The sequence below is a fragment of the Urocitellus parryii genome, chromosome 12 (assembly GCF_045843805.1).
Source record: "Urocitellus parryii isolate mUroPar1 chromosome 12, mUroPar1.hap1, whole genome shotgun sequence".
In the NCBI taxonomy this organism is placed as follows: Eukaryota; Metazoa; Chordata; class Mammalia; order Rodentia; family Sciuridae; genus Urocitellus; species Urocitellus parryii.
Genome location: NC_135542.1, coordinates 86,613,871 through 86,635,687, shown reverse-complemented (window position 1 = coordinate 86,635,687; position 21,817 = coordinate 86,613,871).

Here is a 21,817-nt window from a genome sequence, read left to right as displayed (position 1 = left end):
ATGAAACATTACTCATCATTAAGAGAGAGTAAAATTATGGCATTTGCAGGTAAATGGATGGAGTTGGAGAATATCATGCCAAGGGAAGTAAGCTAATCCCCCAAAACCAAAGGCCAAATGTTCTCTCTGATAAGTGGAGGCTGATGCATAATGGGGGGCCATAAGAAAAATGGAGGAACTTTGATTTGGCAAAGGGGAGGAAGGAAAGGGGGCGTGGGAGCAGGAAAGATGGTGGAACGAGATGGACATCATTACCCTAGGTACATGTATGACTGCACATATGGTGTGACACTATATGGTGTACAACCAGATAAATGAAAAGTTGTGCTGCAATTGTGTGCAATGAACCAAAATGCATTCTGTGATATATACCTAATTAAAATAAGTAAATTTTTTTTTTTAAAAAAAAGGTTCAAACATGAGAAATGAAAAGAAGCCAGCCCACTTGAGAATCCTCCAGAACAGGATTCCTGCTTGAATAACTGTCCAGGCAAAGGCCCTGAAGGTGGGCAAACACTCGGCCATTTCTAGAAACTGTCTGAGGGCCAGTGTGGCAGGAGTACAGTGCAAAAGGGAGAGGAGGCTGCAGAAAGGGCCTGTGTCACATCACTCCGGGTGTTCAAGCCATGTCTGGGGTTTGCAGTTCATTCTAAGCACAGTGGGAATACAGAAAAGTTTTCAGCAATGGAGTTGCATGATCTGGTTTACTTTAAACCAAAAATAATTTTGTTGTAGTGTGGGGGATGGAAGGAGAGAAACAAGAAGACTTCTTACTTGTTGAGGTGGAGAGTGGGCAATAGTGGTATCGACTAACACCATGGCTGCAAGAGGAAGAAAAGTAAGTGGATTAAATTTGTAATTTGGAAGCAGAACTGATAGCACCTGGTGGCAGTTTGGAAGTGAGAGCCAGGAACAGGAGGGATTAGAGGAGGTGAAATTTGTCCCAGTACCAAGTCCAAAATTTTCTTTGTATTCAGTGCTCCCATTAATGGGTTGAGCACCCATTATGAATGGCATGTCTCATCAATGATAAGAATATCAAGAAGCACAAAGCTTCAGGGCACAGTGGCAAGCGCCTGTAATCCCAGTGGCTCAGGATGCTGAGGCAGGAGGATCGAAAGATCAATGCCAGCCTCAGCAATTCAGTGAGGCCCTAAGCAACTCAGTGAGACCCTATCTCTAAATAAAATATTTTTTAAAAAAGGGCTGGGGATGTGGCTCAGTGGTTAAGCCCTACCCTGGGTTCAATCCATGGTATCAAAAAAGAAGAAGGAGGAGGAGGAGGAGGAGGAGGAGGAGGAGGAGGAGGAGGAGGAGGAAGAAGAGGAAGAAGAAGAAGAAGAAGAAGAAGAAGAAGAAGAAGAAGAAGAAGAAGAAGAAGAAGAAGAAGAAGAAGAAGAAGAAGAAAGAGGCTGCCTAAAGGTGTAATCTCTGCCATCGAGGGCAATGATAGTTGACCATAAAAGAGACATACACTAGGAACTAATTGATACCAACATGTGCTATAACAGTGTAGAAGAGTGGGAAGAGAGAGGGAAATGAGTGCAGAGGAGTGTGCAGGGGAGGAGAGAGAACCTTGTGTGAAGGGGAAGTGCTGGGAGCACAGGTCTGGAGGTGGGGCTCACTAGAGTTTTCAGGGAATAATATCAGGGCAATTTATTAGTAAATAAGCCCTATCAAGACTGTGTTTGAAAAGGTAGCTGTGGGTGGAGTCAGGCAGTTGGATTGATCGAATAGTAGTGCAGAACCTTTAAATGGCAACCTTCAGATAGACCAATTTGTCATCATTGTGGAGCTATTGATTAAGATTGGGGAATTGATGTCATATATTACATGCACCACAGCCATCATTTTAAGTAAAAGTTAGAGAAAGCAGGGTTTCATTGCCAAGTACATGCAACCCCGACACAAACCGTGAAAGCACATCTTGAATTTGTTTTGGTTGTTTAAAGTGTTCCCTACCACTTCATGTAAATCAAAACTATCTTCTGCCCTCTCCCCATCTTTTGCTTTCCTCTCTCCTTGTCTTCCTTCATCTTCTTCTTTAAGTAAAAATGTACTATGGGTTCTTCTGACTGTGGGGATCATCTGTGATCATCTGGAACTTACTTGAGCCTGTGAAAATATGTAGATGTCATAAAAGCAGGAACCCTGAGATTTTTTTTTTTTTTTCTGAACTAGAGGACTTCAGGTACTGAAGGCCATCTGACTTGGGTGACTCATCAAGTCAGTCTCCCCTGAAGGCAGCCTCCACTTTGCCAGGCTAATAGATTTAGGGAGAGAACCCACCAGGAAAAGCTTCACTGGAATCCCACTGGTTGGTTCCACACCCTAAAGTTGGGCTTTGCCTATCTTAGGTCCCCACCTCAGGCCTGGAGGTCTGAAATCCACAGTTTAAGAGCTCAATAGCAAATAACTTCCGACTGAACCTTCTGCAGCAACCCACTCACCTCTTTCCATGTGTTTCCAGCTGTGCACCAAGAAGAAATGAATCATTTCTGGGGGAAAAAAAAAAAACTGAATCAAATCCTGTGTCTCTCTTTTTTCCAGATCAAACTCCAAGCTGTATTCAAATGAGGGACAGTTGGAGTCAGTGAACTTCCTCTTTATTCTTCAGGGTACTTCTGATTGCACCCCCTGTAGTTGTCGGAGCTTGTCTGGATTCTAAGTCCTTTTCTTACCTATGGATCTTTGTAGCAGTGTGCTATTCATCACACTGGGGTTCATGCACGTGCACACACACACACACACACACACACACAAGCACTCACATGCTCATCCCAATCAAATGATTACTACCCTAAGAAAAAGGTAAATTATTTATTTGGAAGCGTTCATAGTTTGAAAATTAATTCTGTGAGGGTTTTTTTTTCTTTAATTTTATGACTGGCTTGATGACAGCAGATGGAACATGTTATTTAGTTGTGTATAACTAAACATATTAGACCAAATAACTTTAAAAAAAGGTTTTTCCATAGCTTTTTGTCTATTCTGTGTACAAGCCTCTCACTTTTCCATGAGGGCTGCCTTCTTTAAATTTCTACTTTGCCAGAGAGACAATAATGCAAATTTCGGAATTCCGATTCAGATTACCTTTCAGGCTTTGGTTTCAGGAGAGGCCAATGTACATCTAAACCATTATACAATACAAAGCACTGCACTTTGGAAGGTTTGTTTGCTGGAAATTGCTGAGCCTCTTTCTAAAATCTGAGTGTGTTTAAAAACTGAGGATGAAGCCACTGTTTGGGCATGGTGGAGACCCAATCTCCTAAATTAAAGACTAGAATACCCTGAGTGATGAGCATCTGTTCCTAAGCCTTGATTATGTCTTCAGTTTTCTCACCTCTGCCGCTTTGCCGACTCAACTCCACTATTTAGGATCTCTTCTTCTATTCTATTTCTATTCCTTCCACCCAGTCTTCCAGGCCCAGTGAAAACCTCACTTCTTCTGTAAGGGTCCATGATGGAACCAAGCTGACCTGATGGCTTCTTTTTTTGAGGTCTCTCCTTTGGTCCTTTGCTGCTTTAGATTGTTACTATATTTTCATGTCCAGCTACCCAATTTCCTAACTAAATGTAGATGGATTACTATAAAATATTTTGAAGCACATAGCCATCTGCTTCAAAATTATCAGTCCTCTGGCTCCTAACCTGGTGTTCTTTGGATTGTTTCATGCTATGATACCTGTATTAATTTTCCCAACCCAATAACATTTTTTGGGGGTGTGGATAACCGGAGATTGAACTGAGGAGCACTTGACTACTGAGCCACACCCCCAGCCCTATTTTGTATTTTTTTAGAGACAGGGTCTCACTAAATTTCTTAGTGCCTTGCTTTTGCTGAGGCTGGCTTTGAACTTGCCGTCCTCCTGCCTCAGCCTCCCGAGCTGCTGGGATTACAGGCAGGTGCCACCATGCCAGGCTCAACTCCCTAACTTTTGAGGACAGTAATTTATTCATGTATCCAGTCATTATTTATTTATCATTAAGAAAATATTTATTGAGTATCTTCTAGATGCCAGACTCCATCCTAGGCAGTGGAGATCCATTAGTAAGTAAGATGGTCGTTGCCTTCTCTCAAGGAGCATGCATTTCATTGGAGGACACTGAAAGTAAACAGGAGGTAAACAAGATAAAAGAGAATGAAATGTGGTAAGTCTAGAGTCAAAGAAGATGAGTGGGGTGGTGGATTAAAGAAAAGTGTTGGTAAGAAGAGGATGCTATTTTAGCCAGGGTGCTCAGCAACATCTCTTTGAGGAGATGCCATTTGAGCTCAGGTCTGATGAGTCAGGGCAGTTATGGGAGAAGATTGTCATATGCAGGTTGAAAAGCAAGTGCCTAGGACCTATCAGTATGAGTTGGATGTATTAGAGAAGAAAAATGTTGTTGGAGGGGAATCCACAGGTGTGGGGCTGAAGTAGTGAGAGATGAGTTTGTAGAGGTGGGCAGGGCCCAGAATATGCATGGACTTTGTAGGCCATGTGAAGAGCTTGCAGATTATTCTCAGAGGAAGAGGAAGTCCTAGAGAACATCACTCAGGGTAGGGACATTGAGTAATACACATTTGAAGCAGATGACTCTGACTTGCAGGGAGACATTTGTTTTCTTTGCTTTTGATTTTACTTTTTTTTTTTTTTCTAATTGGGGTATACTATACATAAAATGCACACATCTTAACTGTCCAGTTGCATGAATTTTTACCTATGCAGATATCCATGAAACCACCACCTGGATGAAGACACAGGATGTCCTAGCACCCCCATGAAGGCTCTCATGTCCTGCCCAGTCATTACCTCCACCAATATCATGATGCCTTCTATCACCGCAGATTAGTTTTGCCTTCTTTTACACAATGTTTAAGTGAAATTATAACCTATGTACTCTTTTGTGTTTGGGCAGTGTTGCTATGTGGTATTCCATTGTAGAAGTGTTTGACAATAATTCATCCTACCATTGATGGACCTTTGGATTTTTTCCAGGTTTGGACTATTATGAATAAAGCTGCTATAAACATCCTTATGCATGACTTTTGATGAATGTATGTACTAGTTTAGTTTGGATATATAACCAGGAGTAGAATTGCTGAGTCTTGAAATTTATATATTTAATAGGCACCATGAAACAGTTTTCCCAAGTAGTTGTAGCAGTGTACACTCTGCCTAAAAATTCAAGAAAATTCTGATTCCTTTCCCTTCTTACAAACACCTGTTATTCTCAGTTCTTTTAATTTTATCCATTTTGCATTCCGGTAGGTGTGTAATGGATAGGGTTCTCATTCTGGTTTTTTGTTTGTGTGTTTGTTTTAAGGGGAGAAGGTTGGAAGGGGGTTGATTGTTTTTATGTTACTTGTATAATATTCCTACCTCTACATTACCTTCTCATAGATGCTTCTGGTTATGCAGTTAATTCCACGATTGGATTTCAGAAGTTTGAATTTCAGGCTCCCTGGCTTGCATTCTTTATTTCCAACACCACATGACTTTTCAATACCCCCAAGAGCAATATAAAATCCAAGCATATTGATATGACATCATCAGTTCATTGTCTTTTAAGAATGCAATATTTCATCTTTTATAGAGTGATCTTACTCCAGGATAGAAGGGAAAATAGAAAACAGGACTTAGAACTTGAAAGAGAAAATTTGGGTCAGCCTCCAGCTTAATGTAGTTTCCATTCTTGGAGCCAAAGGCCAGTCTAGTCAATACACAAAGGGAGTCCCTGGAGGAGTAGGGACTGTTGGTTTCATTACATGCTCATTATACCACTGCATTGGGGTGTCTAGGATTTTGCCCTAATGATGAAATTAAGGGTGTTATGCTTCATTTCCTGTTTTGGAAAACAGTCTTTGATTTAAAAAAAGTGTGTGGGGGGGGGCTAATTGCATATTGTTTGTAAAATTGGGTTGATAATTCATCATATCATAATTAAACTAATTAGAATACTATTATTTTCCAACAGCTTTAATGAGGTCTTCTACTTGGCAGAGAACCGGTGAGACCAAAACATATTGCCATTTGTTAAAAGATGGAGAAACTCTGATGACAAACGACTCTATTCAGTTGCATTTTGGTTAATAAGATTTATGCATTAATCTACTTATACTTTGTTCCCTGGAGTTTGGCAAACTTCTAAAGTTTTCCAATTTTCTACCATGTCTCTCCTGCTCCCCCACCCCCATCTCCTCCTTGGAGAATTTCTGGCGTCTGAGCTAAAATAGGTGGAAACATTCTCTGTTCCAGCCGAGGCTCCCCAGCTTGGTTGGAATGCTCGTCTGGTTGTAATAGAGCTTGCTTTTCGGCCAGCAACTCTTAAAATAGCTCCTCGGCTTATAAAGCAAAAAATAGAAGTTTGGGCAGCCCAGGGTTTGCATAGAGGGTGCTTCTGGCCTCGTGCTTTGGGGGGCACTGTTGCTCCAGCTTGGGAGCTCCGGCGGGGCTCCAGTGAATGATGGCTCTCTGTTGCGCAATTTTATATCTGCACTTATTGTCAAGTAATCATTACAAATGTTTCGTGCAGGAAGGAGCTGGCTCTGGGTAAAGGTCTGCCTCTCTAAAGAAGCCTGGGCCTGAGGGGTGGGGACCGCTTTGTCCGTGGTAAAATTTTCCCCTTTGACAGTGTAATTAAGTGCTAATTAACTAAATGAGTGTAAATGTTGAAGGCTGAGATAAATATCTACATTTCCTTAATCTATTTTCCCCCTCTAAAATTTGATAAAGGAAATTTGGATTTAATGGAGGATATATGTCATTTTTTTTTTTTTTTAAGATTGCAAATCTGTTTATAGAAGGAACTCGGATCCACTGGTTTGGATTTCTACAGGAAAAGTTAGCAGCATATAAATATAGAAGTGGTACGATAAAATGCGGATGCGATATTGCAATAATTATGTTAAGGAGGCTTAGTGGAGCTACCTTTTGGAAACATCTGGTTTGTTTCTGTTCTTTCCACATCCTGCAGATGTTGCTGAACCTATGAAATATACTGACAGGAGAATACATTAGCCCGTGAAGTCATTCCAATGAATAAAGCAAAGGGTAGCCTCTTAACTTTCTAAAAAATCTAGTTAGAAAAGAATTCTGCTTTCAGAGCAGGCAGAGATTAGGCCAATAATTGAGAGGGGCCCAGGGCCTTCTAAAAGTGTCAATAGTGATCTGTTCTTGCCAAAGGGGAAAAGAGACGCTTTGTGGAGGGGCAGCCAGAGTAATAAATGGGAATCTTTGTAATTCAAGCACTTTCTCATTACCTTCTGTGGTTAGTGATTAAAAATGGGGCTCAAGAAGGGGCGAGGGAAGCCTACTCCTGTGCTTGGCAGTAGAGCTAAAGGCCTTGAATTGCTCTTGAACCAGCTACCCTGACTCTCTTCCTGGCCTCAGAGGCCCCAAGGGAGACCCAGAGGCAGGTAGGTTGCTCATGGCTGAGGCAAGTGCCTTGGACAGAGGGTGCACAGTTGAGGTACCAGGTATAAAACAGGGTTGATGCCAGCTGCATGATGCCCTGGCTGTCCTGGTCAACACCCCTCCTAAGCAGGAAATGATGGGCAGGCACACGTGTACGGAGCTTTCATGAGAACTTGCATGGGCAGCCCAAGGGGTGGTGCAGAGAGTGGGAGTCAATTAGAATGAATCAAATAGGGGTTGGTTGCCTCTGAGATTAACACCCCGAAATAAATGCAAAGTTAAGAAATATTTTGGCTGCCAGCCCACTTGGCAGGGAGATTGGGAAACTGTGATGGTCCGAAGGACAAAGCCTTAAAGGGCCAATGTCACATTTTAGTTTCTGGCTGGCTGTGATTTCTTAAATCTCCCCATCATTTACCTCACTGCTTTGGGTTTCAGCATTATGTTCAGAAGGGCCCTCTTAAAATGTGTAGTGGGTGTTTTTCTGGCCACCACTTGTCAGACTGGGAGGACACACACTGGCATAAACCCATAGGTGAAAAGCTAGCATTTCTCTGGTTCATTTGATCTTCAACTGCTTCCACCCAGTCCTATCTGTCTTCTTACTTCTGGAACAAAAGGAAAAATCTCTGCCTTGTCTCACAAAAGAATGTTTCTTGCCAGGGCTCTTGGCTGTAGGTCACTGGGGAGGGGGGTCTTTGCTGCTGGCCACCCGAATCTTCCATTTTAACCACACATTTGTATATGGTGCCACCAGGCCCCTAGGTCCTGCATGAGCTATTTACCTTTGAACCTGGATCCTGGAAGAATTCACTGAAATTATACCAGGGTTCTGCCTCTTCAGGGAGTGAGTCTAGATGTCCTTTAGGCTTCTTCCTGCCCTTCTCTTTTTCTTTTGCAACTGGATAATTTCTGTTTTTGACTTTTCAGCCATATTTCTCAATGCTTCATTGGCAGATTAAACCCAGCATGAGCAGTTTTTATGCCCTTCTGGGAACGTTGACACTAATGTAAAGTGTTAGTTGATAAGGAAAGAGGGTTAGCCCCATGGCCAACATCATCATCATCATTTTTAATATTTATGCCATCTTTTGTGTGAAGCAACGTGGCTTCCCATTTATTATTTCTGCTGGTCCTCACGGCAATACTGTTATAAACAGGACAGAAATTAGGATGCTGAGGTTGTTGGTGAAGAAACTGATGCTCATAGGAAGTAGAGCTATTTCTTCAAGGCCACGTAGCCAGTGAAAATGGGATTTGATTCACTTTAGAATCCATGTTCAGTGCTTTTCTTGGGCACAGCAAACTCTTGCCATACTTTCATGCTGTTGGAACTTAAAAAGATAATTCATCGAATGGAAATTTTCTTGTAGGGCAGTGTAGGTGTGCTAAGAATCAGAGAAAGCTAAGCAAGAGGAGCTACGCCAGGGTTGGGAGATCTAGGCAGAAATAGAGAAATGGAATTTGGAGGTGCTTTACCCTAAAATATGTTCTGCAAAACTTCAGTAGGTATACTGTTAGGAAAAGTGTTCCATAGCCAAATAGACTTGATAAATATTAAATTAAACAAAGTCATTAAAATCTCTTGATTACAGTCTCCTCAGAGCCCTGGACATACATAATCAGTTCCCAAGGCAGGAATCAGATGGGCTATGAGCATTTTGCAAACATATTTGACACAGAGCCATTCTTGACTGAAGCATCTCATGAGGACATAGTCTGGGGACCAGCACCGTCATTTACTGTGTGAGAGAGTAGGCAGATAGGTCACAGAGAGGACAGCTGAGATGTGCTGAGATGTCAGGGAGAGATCCAGAAGCATTTATTCTGCTAATCTCTGAATCAGAGAATTCAATCATCCAGTTGAGAAGGCTTTATGCTAAGTCCTGTTAGAAGATAAAATGGAGATTTCAGTGCTCCAGATGCAAGGTTAATTGGAAGAGAACCTGGCAAGACTGAGGGAGTTGATGGCAGCTTGAGAAGAATACACAGGAAGGGAGTGAAGGATAGAATCTAATTAATCTTGGCTGTGTGACCTTGGTTGAGTCACTAGATCATCTGGACTTTGGTTCCCTCAAGTATATAATAGGCAAAATGAACTAAATATTTCCTTATAGACCAAAAATGAATGATTCTATAAACCAAAGTTACAGAGATTTCTGGTGACATGCTGAGATGCTGGCTAAGCACTGCCAAAGGAAAAGGGGGAAGCCCAGGAGAATCAGGAGCAATTTGCCTTATGGATATCAGTTGTGAGAAGGAGCATGCCATGTTACATCTGGCATCATAGCTGAAAGCTGACTGGCTTCAGGATCCCAAGATGCAAGCAGAGAATTGTCACAAGAGACACCATTGACCTAGAAGGGAAACCAGAAACTACCTTACCAGCAAGATAGTAGACTTTGGCTCCAAAGGCCAAGCTGAAGGAGGAATGGAGATGATCAACCAGTGAAACTGCTGAGAAAGCAGTTAATACCATTAAAGAAGAGGGGGCTCAGCATCAGGAATTTGTGGAAGAATCAAGGAAATCAAGAGCAATATTTGAACCAAGTGTGGAGGGGACTCTTAGAAATGGGGAAGAGAACCTAGAGGATGGGAGACCCATAAAAATGCCTGAACGAATGTGGCTTCCTCTGAATAGATCTTGACACCAAGACAAAAGTAGGAGGCTGATAAGATGTCCTTTAGTGAAGAAGGTATGAAAACTATATTCCATACTGCTTCTTTACCACAAAGAGATGCTCTCCGTAGCTTGACATACATTAGAATAATAACTAGTTCTGGTCTGAGCGTAAAAGTGATTCTGGTCCAATGGCCCTCCAGGTTGGGAGTATGATGGTGGATGCACAATTGACTTCTATCAATCAACAGCTCCCAGTGTGATCTGGAAGTCATTTTACCTTCCAGAAAGATTTGTGGCCACTGGGGACTGGGGAGTAGAAGAATGTTTAAAAAAAATATATTGGACATGAATTTCCATGCTCTTGGAAGGAAAAAGTCACAACTCACATACCTTAAAATCTGAAGAGCTGAGCATCCTGGAAATTGCCACTAGCTGCCACCATCTGCTTATGATAAGATAAGGGTACCATAATCATAAGCATTGGTGGTGACTGTATATAGGAAAATAAAGCAATGAGGTACCAATTTTATGGCAAGTAGACTTTGCCTATGTAGTTGGGAATGGGGACCTCAGCTATCACCCAACAGATTAGTTCAATTCAGAGTTTCCTTTTTTTTCTCTTTTCTTTCTTCTCCTTTTTTTAAAAATATACTTTAGTTGTAGATGGACACAATACCTTTACTTTATTTATTTTGATGTGGTGCTGAGGATCAAACAGTGCCTAACAACATGCTAGGCAAGCACTCTACCACTGAGCTACAACTCCAGCCTCTGTTTTGTTCTTTTCTAAATCATGAAACATGGCAACCTCTACATGAAATGTAGAGATTGATAGATGTTAGAAGGCTCCTTGCCCCTCATTCCTTGGTTTTAGAAGCTCTAGAATTCATCACCAAGACTGCTGCTGGAGAATGTTCTGTAGCAGCAGACTATATATATTAGGAAGCCCAAATATGACCACATTGTTTAGGAAAAGTGTCCTTTTGGGGACACAAAGCAAGAAAAAGCCTATGTGTACTCTGCTATGATTACTCATTGCAGAAGACTGGCATCAGGCTGGACCATAATGAAAAGAAAAAAAAATGGCACAGAGTTGGCTTTGTTACCTTTGAAGTTTTCACAAGGATTGCACCTTTGTTTAAATATCAAACATCATTTTCTTAGAAAGTCCCTTGGCAAATAGTATACTTAATTTGGTCATCTCAAATTGTTTCTGAGAAAAGTTGATATTAAGCTGAAAAATGAAGAAGTCATCTACCCAATAAGACATTTCTTAATATCCGGATGCTTAGCAGAGTGCCCAGCAAACATCTGCTCAGCTGACTGGCACTTCAGTCTTGCTGGAAATTATGGTTTCTTGCCACCATCCATGTTCGAATTCCTGTGAATAAATATGGGCGAGAACAATGTGTCCAAACCCACCTTCTATGATCTGGCTGGAAGGTCAATCCTGTCTTGCCCTGAAACTGCAAATCTATCCTTGGGCAAAGCTCAGCTTTTTCTTCCTGCCTCTTTTGTGCTTAATGAGTCAAGAAATATGATGATGCACAAAGGGACAGTGCGGGGCACCTTTGCTGATCGAGGAGCAGCACACTGTGGCCTTTCCTGTCTGTGGGGCCTAAGCCCTCAGCAGCTGTGAATAATTTTGCTGTTTCTCCCATGGAGATCTCTGCTCTCTCCCTGTGAGACTCTAGTCCTCAAGGACAGAATCATGTCCCATTGGCTGTTCTCCCATGACTGTCTTACTTTTGGACACAGAGGAAGTGTTTTAGAGAAACAATGGAGTGAATGATGACCTCTAAGGAAACCATACAACTGTTCTAGGCTAAGCAAGATGGGCCTGCTCCAGTCTGATGCCCTTCTTCTTTAGGTCATAAAGTTTTCTTTGGCCATCTGTCACCATTCTTTTCAGCTCTTTGAGGTTCTTCTTCATGGAACCCAGATGGAGAAGCCGTTCCTCTCGTCTTGCTCCTGAAAGTAAGTTCTCTCTCATGATAAAGTTTTCCCTTCTGATCCCTGCAGGACATCACATAAAACTCACCATGATGTCTGACCATGTTCCGATCGTCAGGGTCCTGTTCTGCTCTGTCTCCTTTGAAGTGGCCAGTGAAAGGATCTTCTGAGCTGATTGTTGCAACCCAGATATAGCTGGTGTCCCATGTGGTCCTGTCTGCATAATATGGATTCAAAGAAAGAGCTGTCCTTCAGGGGAAGAATAATAGACATATGAAAGGGTCTAATCTTATAGAACAGGGATTGGCAAACTATGGACTTTGGCTCAAATCTGTGGCGATATTTTTTAATACAAATATTTGTTTTGTGTTATAAATAAAGTTTTATTGAAACACAGCCATGCTTGTTATGTATGTGTCTATGACTGCCTTCAGGAGACAATGGTGGAGCTGAGTAGTTGTGACATACAATGTGTGGCCTTTAAAACAGAAAATATTTACTATCTGGTCCTTTACAGGAAAAAAAAAATTGGCTATTATTGTAGACAATGTTCTGGGGGAGAACATTCTCAATATGCAAGAATACACCCCCACCCCCACCCCAGCATTTTCCCTACTCAGAGACCTCCTCGGGGACCTTAGCTGCTTTCTCCTCAAAGAAAACTTGGCTTGTTCTGTCGACTTCCTAGCAAAAATTCCTTCCCGAAATCTTGCTTAGGTAACTCCTAATTCCCTCTTTTCAATCTCCAGCTATTAATTCTCTCCCTTAATGCTGCAAATTCCACTCTGGCCCTGCTCATCCCAATTTTCAGCTCTTTTTACTGTTTATTATAAACAACCCAAGGGAGGTGGGTCCAGGATTCAGGCCCACAGACATGGAGCCTTCCTTAGAAGGGTAAACAGAGAGGAGTCTGAGCAGTCAATGTTGTCGAGTAACTTGTTCCTGTTGCATGAATCATTTTGACGGTATTATAGCCCTGAGTTGAGGCTCACCAACTGTTCACCTTTCGGCAATCCTCACTCTTTCTTCTGAATCCAGAGCCCTCCCTAGTGTCCTCTTGTCCTGCCTGTAACCTTATAGTCATGAGGACCCACTCCCTTCCCACAGTTCTCAGTGGGAAGTTTCCCCTCTCAGACTTCCCAGGAGGGGACACTCATCAACCAGGGCATCTGCTCCTCCCAGTCCTAATCCCTTTAGGGCATTTCCTCATTCCTCCCTTGGCTTTTGCCTTCATCATGCATTTGGCTCATGAGAGTGCGCACACACATTCACTGTGTTCTATTTCTCTTTCCTTCTCTCTCTCTACATATACAAATATATATTCTCATATATAAACACAATTTTTTTTTGATAATTTCTTTTCCTATTTTCAAAAGTGAATTTTGTTCATTGCAAGAGTTAAAACACAAAAGTTTATCCATAAGAAAAAAATACCTATAATCTCATAGGCAGAGATAACTTCTATTCCCATTTGGTTGTATAATTTTATGATCATTCTTCTCTGATTATGCATGTAATTTTTAGTGCACAAACACACATATTATTAAGTCAAATTTTGGTTCAAAGTGTATATTTAGTTATTTGGTTTTGTATCTCTTTTCATTCTTGCTTTTTTTTTTCCCTATTACTAGGGGTCAAACTCAAGGCCTTGCATATTCTAGAGGAGTGCTCTCCCACAAAGCTATATCCCCAGCCCTCTGTCCTTGCTTTTAGATTTGTACTGCTGGATACTACCTTGCAGTTGATTTATTATTATTATTATTATTATTATTATTATTATTTTATCAAGGGGAATCCAGATTTTTCTAAGCAGATCTAAGCAGATCAATTCCTTGAGTGCTGGAATAGTTTCTCTCTTTTTTTAACATTTTTTTATTAGTTGCTCAAAACATTTCTTTTCTCACCTGCATTCTCAATTCCACCAGCAACCAGTGTGGTTTAGTAGCCCAGGATGTGTGTTTGATGAATGTGTTCTGAGTAGAATTGAATAGGATGATATGAGACACACCCATAGGACGAAATGTGAGTGCCTGATCTTCCTCTCTCCTTCTCGCCACATAGAGAAAGTCACAGCTTGAAATGAGTCGTGAATGGTTCTTTGGCGGGGCGCACAGCAATACACCTGCTGAGTTACGAGCCTGTGAATCATTTGCCTGGTTATCTTGCTAGTCATGCTGAACTGAATGCCACTTTTCAAACTAAACAGGTCCAAACCAGGGCTTTTTTCTTCCTTGGGTCTTGGGTTAGTGTTTTCTCTGCAAATAGTCTATCTCTTTTTTAAAATCTGTAATAATGGCCTTCAAAGAATATTTTTCCACCACTCCTGTCTTTTCTAATAGGAGTTGTATTACATATTGTAGAGTAAATTAGATTTGGCTCCTTGTTTTATTTATATAATAAAACCAAGCAAAGATATCAACCACAGGATAAATTAATAACAAGGCATAAAGCCTGGCCAGATATTTCCTTCGGGGGACAAACCAAACAAGAAAAACACTCCCTCAAACTTGTTTTTCTCTCTTTCTTTATGTGCTTTGGCACATCTCAATGACCTGATTATTTAACTGAGCTTAAGGTTTTGGTTTTGCTTTTTAATTTACCCCTTTGCAAAAGTTAATGACTTTTGCATTAGCATCTGAATATCTCCTCTCTTCTGTCTGTGTCTTCCTTCTGGACTCTCCCCTTATTCCTTAGGTGGGGATCTGCAAAGGTCACTGAAATTAATGAAAAGCACAATCATAACAACATGAAACCAGAGGCCCAATCTGACTCCAAGGGGCTGTGTTTGGGTGTATCATGTTGTGTTAGATGATGTAAGGGCTTCACATGGGTTAATCAAAATGCAGCATCAACCCTCACTCAAGACACCTGTTTGACTGCTGTTTGCCCAAGAGGTTGAGCCTGCCTTCTGCTGCTGGGTCTGTAATTTATTTGGCTGATAATAATTCCTTCCATTTGGAGAAGTGTCTTCTACTTTCCAAGGATCAAATGTTGTTTCATTTGATCTTTATTTAGCTCTGGGAAATATTTCATTTTCCATTTTCTAGATGAAAAATCCAGAAAATATTGACTTGCTCATGGTCACATACCTAGTCTCTCTCCCTGTTTCTTCCTCTTGACTATTCTAAATAACTCACTAAAGTTTAAGCAAATTATTAGTGCTTCTACTTCACAGGACTCAGTGTGTTTTCTTATAGTTAAAAAGGAAATATAAGCATATTAACATGTTGCCCACAGTTTTATTAGAAGTTGAGTAATCATTTCAATTGCCATCTTCTATAATTTGTAGTTTAAAGAGTCTCAAAACTAGAAAGAAATCTTAATGTCACCAGGTGCCTACCCTGGTCTTTTAATCTTTGCTTTTAAATTGTCATAAACTGGGATAGGCTGTAAGGGGTTTTAGTTCTATTGGAAGAATCTTCCATATTCAGACTTTTTATAGCATTTCTCTGGTCTATTCATTTAGTAAGAAGTGTTTCCTCTTCATTTAAGCCATTTTCACTTTATTTTGCTCTCAAACGAAATTAGCAAACTCTTCTTCTTTTATCTAGTATCACATTCTGCTTCCCTCACCTTGCCCTTCCCCAAATTTGACCTTTTTAGCATTGAACCAGGATAATTTATAATCTGAGAAATGTGTACCCCTGGATCTTATTCTTCTGGTAAAGATTCTCTAACAAAAGATCTGAAAGTCTTGGTGGCTGGTCTTTTTCAGAGTAAAACTATTCTTGGGCACCATGTTCCTGGAGTCTTCATTTCACAGAATTCAGAGGCAATGCCCTCATGCCTCGACATAAGGATGTAAAATGATCTCAGCTACATGCAGGCTTCCTTGTGGTAAACTAAGGATGAGTACAAACTGTGTATTACTCAAGCCATCACATTTTCTGGTCCACTTTTAAGTTTCATTCCCTTTTGTTATTCTCTGACCACAAACAAACCCTTATCTATATGCTTCTGCCTCATTTTAGCTGTGCTACATTGCAATTAGGAAAGGATATGTGCTCATGCTTGGGACAGTGTTAAGGAGAGAGACACTCCTCCTCTTGGAGGGTTAATGCACCTGAGCCACATCATCAAGGGAGAGTTGAGTCTCAGTTTTGAGAAACAAATTTTTAATTTACCCCCATGTTAAAGAACATCCTTCCATTGTCTATCTTAAAGGAACTACATTTAATTTACTGAAGTTGATAATTTTTTTGTGCATTTCCCTAAGAAAAAATTTGTTATTAACTCATTTAGCGGAGGATTCAACCTAGGCAATCAGTATATATGAAAATTCAGAAACTCGTGGTACCTTTTCTGTCTTCAAGAAACTAACAATAGTTGCATAAGAACTAAAGATCAAGCTGGGCATGTTGGCGTTTGCCTATAATCCTACTGACTCAGGAGGCTGAGACAAGAGGATTGCAAGTTCAAAGCCAGCCTCAGCAACTTAGGAGACCCTATCTCAAAAAATAAAAAGGACTGGAGTTGCGGCTTAGTAGTAGAGTGCTTGACTGACATCCGAGAGGCCCTGAGTTCGATCCTCAGTGCCGCATATAGATAACTAGATAAAATAAAAGACCCACTTACAACTAAAAAACATAAAAATATAAATAAAAGGGCTGGGGATGTGGCTCAGTGGTGGAGTGCCCCTGAGTTCAGTCTTGAATACCAAAAACAAAACAAAAGCCCAAACTAACTAAACACCAATGATCATAACGTGGAAGGCAAGGTGAAGCACAAGGTATCTGGGGCAGTCATGGAATAACAGGATCATTTTCAGTTTTGATGAAGGGGAAATCAAGACAAAGCCCATGACACTGATGGCATTTGAAGTGGGCCTAGGAAGCCAGTTCCTGAGGCTGAGGAAGTGGTCTAGACAAAAGCCCCGAGGATTCTAAGAGTTCACATAGGAAATGGTGGGAAAGCAGGTTGAATAGCAAGATTGAATCAGAACAGGATGCCACAGAGGCTTTGAAAGCCAGCATCTGTAAAATGGGAAAACATAAAACTTGCCCTCACATGACTATTGTGAGGATTAAGTGAAGTGACTTATACAAAGTGCAGCAGGCAGGAAAATATGTTTGAATTCATTTTTATCTCTAGGAATTGGCAGAGTATTACTCAGAGAGTCCTCTAAGCATCCCCATAGGTCCATGTCATCCTGGGAAGGAGCAATCAGATTCTTGTCCTTTATCTTCCCTGCAGCAGTGCTTGGCTTCCACCTATGAGCCCAGAAGTATATGATTGTATACATGAGAAAAAGGATAAGTAAATGAATATCCCACCATTCAAGTTCAGCAGAAAATCCATTCCTCAGTGGTTTCCCATGATTGAGAAAACATTAAAAGAAGAATAATATCTTATGACATGACAAAATGACATGAAATCTAAATGCCAGTGCCTATAAATAGAGTTTTATCGAAACACAGTCATGCATTTGTTTATGTATTGTCTGTGACTGCTTTCCTGCTATAATGGCAAAGTTGAGTAGTTGCAATGAAGATGATATGGCCCGCAGAGCCTAAAATATTGACTATCTGACCCTTTGCCTAGATGTGTGCCAAATCTTACTCTGATCATTCCCTTCCTGATTTCTTTTCCAAGAGTTATGATGAATTTATACTGAATGAACTCCATGTACACTACATAATAATAGGAAATGTTTCACATTTCCATTTTAGGTTCCATAGGTTTGCACGGGGAATGTTGGGCTGAGAGATGCTGCTTATCTTTCAGGAGGAGCTTCCAAAGCCTCACACTCCCGTTCTTCCTAACACTAGAGCATCACAGTCACAAATAAAAAATTTTTTTTTTCACCCATCATGTCATTTTACTCTGCAAAGCTGGACCTAAATTTTCACTACTGGAGAAAAAAAAATTGTGAAATTTAAATAAGAAATTTATTTAAAACTTTTAAAACAATAAAAGTTTAACAACTAGTTGAGGAAAGAAACTAAAAGCCCTGTTGATTTCTCAGTTGAATTCTGAGGGCTCAGGATAATACGAATGGTTATTTTGATAAGAATGAGTCTTCTTTTTATTTTATTTTTATTTTTTTTAATTTTTTTTATTGGTTGTTCACAACATTACAAAGCTCTTGACATATCATATTTCATACATTAGATTGAAGTGGGTTATGAACTCCAAATGCAGATTGCAGAATCACATCAGTTACACATCCACATTTTTACATAATGCCCTATTAGTAACTGTTGTATTCTGCTACCTTTCATTTTTATGATCAGAGTTAAGGAAAAACATCTTCAGGCTGCCTGGGGATGATGCTGGTATAAAACCTGGCTCCATAAAAATCTATCCACCTTTCCCTATTGTTGGATGAAGTTCAATGCAGTGGCAACTAAAGAATGAGATTGTGCTACCCATGATATCTGAGAGGTCAAACCTTTCTCCTATCAGCACTAAAATTACATTAGTTTCAAAGAATCCTATGCTGAATGTCCTTCACCTGTAGCTGAACTGACGTTTTGCATAGCACTTTGTCATTGAAAGAAAGCCCCGAGCAGGCAGGGCTTGGAATATAATCTGTAGACATTGTAATGTGTCCTTTGGGCCACTCAAAGTCACTAACAGCATCCCACTCATTCATTTACCTATTAGATTTCTAGCATTTAAATAATGATGAACATTCAAGATACATCCAGATCCATGGAATATATAATATTAAATAATTTTATCTGCACAAGAAGTTTATTTATTCCTTTATAATAACCTATGAAATTATCATGATCCTCCTTTCCTTCCCCCCTCTTATTTATGCTTCTCTTTCTCCTTTCTCTCTTTTTACATATGGTAGTCATCAAACTGGCTACCTAAATATTATAGAGTGTAAGGTTTCAATAACTTATAACCCACAATCAAGTTATGCACATGATACTCTTGAGCCCCAAAGGGAAATTATTAAAATATTTTTTCTGTCTCAAAAGCATATCAATTCAATAAGTGGTAAATCAATAAATAGGCATCCTCCTAGTTTGAGTAGTTCCTCTAATTATCTTGGGGGAAACAGTTATTACCATGCTCTGCCACCACTATTCCCTTTCCAAGACTCTTGCTCTTAGAAATTCATCAACCAGCCAGGTGTGATGGCGCACTCCTGTAATCCCAGTGGCTCAGGAGGCTGAGGCAGGAGGATCAAGAGTTTAAAGCCAGCTTTGGCAATTTAGTGAGCCCCTAAGCGAATCAGTGAGACCCTGTCTCTAAATAAATTATAAAATGGGCTGGGGATGCGGCTCAGTAGTTAAGCGCCCCTGGGTTCAATCCATGGAACAACAACAACAACAAAAAATCATCAACTATGCTCATAAAATAAAAATAGCAGATTTACAGGATTTGCTTGTTTACTTCAAGCTTTCTGGAGCTATCTGTCCTTTTGGAGATCTGCTTATCTTGCTGTTATGGTTTGGATGTGAGGTGTCCCCCCAAAAGTTCACATGTGAGACAATGCAAGAAGATTCAGAGGAGAAATGATTGGGCTATAGCCTTAATCTAATCAGAATTGATCTCTGTTGGGATTAACTGAGTGGTAATTGGAGGCAGGTGAGATGTGGTTGAAGGAGGTGGTTAATTGGGGGCATGGCCTTGGGATACATATTTGTATCTGGCAAGTGGAGACCTCTCTCTCTACTTCCTGATCATCTTGTAAGCTGCTTCCCTCTGCCACACTCTTCTACCGTGATGTTCTGTCTCACCTCATGCACCAGGAATGGAGCTGGCCTTCTATGGACTAAGACCTCTGAAACTGTGAGCCCTCAAATAAACTTTACCTCGGGTACAATTGTTTTGGTTGGGTCCTTTAGTCACAGCAGTGAAATAGCTGACTAAAACATTTGCATAAACTAAATCAGGAAAGTATTCTTATAAGAAAATAGGAAACTAATATGTAGGCTAAGCTCATTTTTATTAAAGTGATCATTTTAATAAACTAATTTTTTCTGGAGGTATCCAATCAACCAGTAAATAAATTTTGGTGTTTCATGAGTGAAAACTTTCAATGATCACTCTTATTCATAAATGAAATGCACTATCTGAAAAAGGAAAGATCTCTTCCCCAGATAGTTGCAGAGAGGGTCTTCTGGATAGAGCTCAGGACAGTCCTGCTTTGGGAATAGCTGAATGTGGTCAATTTTATGGTTGCTTCCTACTCAAAGATTCTGGGGATTCATTTACAAAGAGTCAACTCTTTGACATTTTTATTCCCATTGGTTTTAAACATTGGCCATACGCAGAATCTTTTTCAAGAAAATATATTTAGCAAGTGCTAATTTAAGGATGAAGAGAATCAAAGAGGATAGTGTTATCTGATCTTCCCAAACTCAGATCTAGGGCAGATACTATAGAGTCTCATAGAAAAGGCATATATACATTTTGGGGGGTACCTTGAGTCACTGTGAATACACTTACCTTTATCCTTTGAGAAGGGATAAAAGAGTTCTTTTAAAAAAATTTTTTTTCTTATGGAAGTAATGATAACCCAACAAATGAATCTCATTAAGTCCAGTTTTAGAATGCCTCTGGTATGAACTGATATATTTGCTTTTGGGATAGGTGGATATTTTAACTCTCACCTCATCAGATATTTCAAACATTATAATCAAGGTAGAACTGAAATGTAAAAAATATCAGCAAGAAAATAAGAACTTGGGACCTGGTCTTAGAACTATTAGGATCAGTTGTGTCTCCTTCAGTTGATACCTTGATGGTCCAGGCCTTTCTCTCTTCATCTCCCTAACTGGGTACTAGACCAGACAATTTGGGAGATACCTCTAGGTCACTACAGTCTATGACTTGCAAAGCAATTTTTTTTGTGTGTGGAAAAGTTTGACAGGCATTGAATATTGAATGTCTTTACTTGGGTCGCCCAGCAATGCTGGACCTCTAGGATGAGAATTCACAGTTTTGTATCAGCTCAGTGCATCATCTTTTGGGTTGCTTTTAGAATTTATCTAGTTATAGCCACATAAGATGTGTTGCTCTTCTGGGAAATGAAATGGCTAAGTATATTAGTATTATTTGATAGGTTGGACAGGTGAGACCAAGACATAGATTTTAAGTTCTGGAAACATTGCATTTTTGTTGAATGCCTATTCAGGAAGGATAAACATTTCTTTCTTGTCAAGTGGTGTTTGTGTTATTCACCAGAAATGTGATTGATAACACATCAGCTGGGAGGTGATGGGATGTTTATGTGAGACCCACACAAAGTAATCCCACATGGAGAAATATCCTATAACACAGCCATTAAGGATGACTTGACCAAAGTGTTCCTTTTCCTCCAAGGAAAAATATATCTTTTAATAACTGAATAATTCATCTATTTTGATTCTTCAGACTAGATTATGACCTGAAGTTACTGCAGTACTACAGGAAATCCAGTTTGATTTTGTAATATAGTCAAATGAGTACTTTAGAGTGCCATGTCTGAGATCAATAAGGAAGCAGTAACTACATTTACTGTCATATGATGATATTGATGTAAAAACATAATGGTCAAAATTATAAAATCAATTTCATAATTTAATCAGAAATGTTTATTGATACTGTTAAAGTTGAATTCAATAGCTTCTGGTATGTAGTTAATTTCCTACCTGTCAGAAAAATGTATTGAAATGTTCTTTCTTGAAAATGATTGGAGCTAATTCAGTAGAGAAAACAGCAAAGTTTCATGCTAATAGAGATTCTTCTCTTTCCAACCCTTGTTGGAGGCAAATACTGGAAGCTTTTTGTTTTGTTCTTTTAAATACTAGAAAACAAGAAAACGCTCATCAGCCACCCAAGTGGGTGGAATGGCTGTCCCCTAAAATGTATGTGTGCTTGGGTTGAAGAGAGAATATCAGCT